This window comes from Octopus bimaculoides, chromosome 23 (assembly GCF_001194135.2).
Source record: "Octopus bimaculoides isolate UCB-OBI-ISO-001 chromosome 23, ASM119413v2, whole genome shotgun sequence".
Classification (NCBI taxonomy): Eukaryota; Metazoa; Mollusca; class Cephalopoda; order Octopoda; family Octopodidae; genus Octopus; species Octopus bimaculoides.
The window spans coordinates 24,533,178-24,534,495 of record NC_069003.1 but is presented as its reverse complement, the minus strand read 5'-3'; the positions used below and the strand labels follow the sequence as shown (position 1 = coordinate 24,534,495).

General features: G+C 36.3%; 1 protein-coding gene across 1 annotated transcript in view; it reads left to right on the top strand.

The window, feature by feature from the left end:
* The window catches only part of LOC128250632 (uncharacterized), a 67,553-nt gene that overhangs the window by 39,273 nt on the left and 26,962 nt on the right, over window positions 1-1,318 (top strand). Inside the window, exon 2 of the mRNA XM_052976075.1 lies at window positions 1,142-1,194. The gene's annotated coding sequence lies outside the window, so the exon portion shown is untranslated. The remainder of the gene's footprint in view (window positions 1-1,141; window positions 1,195-1,318) is intronic.

Below are 1,318 nucleotides of genomic sequence, written 5' to 3'. Positions count from 1 at the left end.
TGCATCAGTATTGAACGAAACTCCACGCATAGCATTTGAAAGAGATCGAAAGAGGTGGAAATCCGTTGGCGCCAAATCAGGAGAGTACGGTGGGTGTGGCAGTACTTCCCAGCTATGCGTTTGAATGGCTTCCTTGGTCATATTGGCGATATGAGGGCGGGCGTTGTCGTGCATCAGAAGAACTCCATGCTGCCGATTAGACCTTGTCTCTTGAATAGCCGTGTTGAGTCGTTCCATCTGCTGAACATAGAGTTCCGCGTTGACCGTTTGGTTTCGTTCAAGCAATTGGTAATGGATAATCTCTTCCCAGTCCCACTATACGCACAAAATCGTTTTACGCGGATGAAGATCTTGTTTCACGCGCGGTGTCACTTGTTTAACGGGGCTAAGCCATTCCTTACGCTGCTTCATATTGATGTACAGGTACCATTTTTCGTCGCCAGTAATAATTCGGTAAAGAAATCGTTGCTTGTGTCCATGAGTTGAGCAGTGACGAAGAAGGAATATGCTAACAATTTCACTATAATGAGGAAGTTTCACACGAGAAGTTCATATATGACAAAACACTACTGGTTAAGACTAATAGGTCAAATCAGAGTTCTTTGCTAAATATAGCCATATCAACTATTACTTTCTGAAATACCGGGAGATCATACCACCATCTGATTAAATGATTAAACATTTACTAGAGACGATCACACACTCTATATTTAATTCCCATGTCTTAATCTATTAACAGACGTTCCTGTTCTGTTAATCTAAGTCTCTCGCAGCGGTCAATGCATTAATAGTATTTAATTCATAATATTTTATTTTAAAATATATTTTCATTGGAAATGTTTACTTTTTGTCGTTAACACTTACCCAACGGTTTCCTCCGATTTTGAAGCAATAGTCAATCTTCGCCAAATCATTTACAGAAAATTGTTTTCCATGAAACTTCTAGCAGTCTTCAAAAGCCATTGTATTTTTCCGGTCACCTATTCTTCTTATCAGAAGAGTTCATATGGGATTTTTTTTAAAAAAAGGGAACAAAAACAAACAAACAAGCAAACGAACAAAAACTCTCAAAACAAAACAAGTGAACTTCCAGAACTGTTATCATGAATTTTTTTAATTTGATCTATTTTATTTATTGCAGTATGAATAAACCGACTTTTAAAACGATTGAAACCGGTAGCATCTTGAAAAAAGGTAAATATTATATTTATTTTCAGTGCAAGAACTTTTCAAAGCGTTTTCTTTTTTAATTTTAATATATATATATATATATATATATATACATACACACACACACACACACACACACACACACACA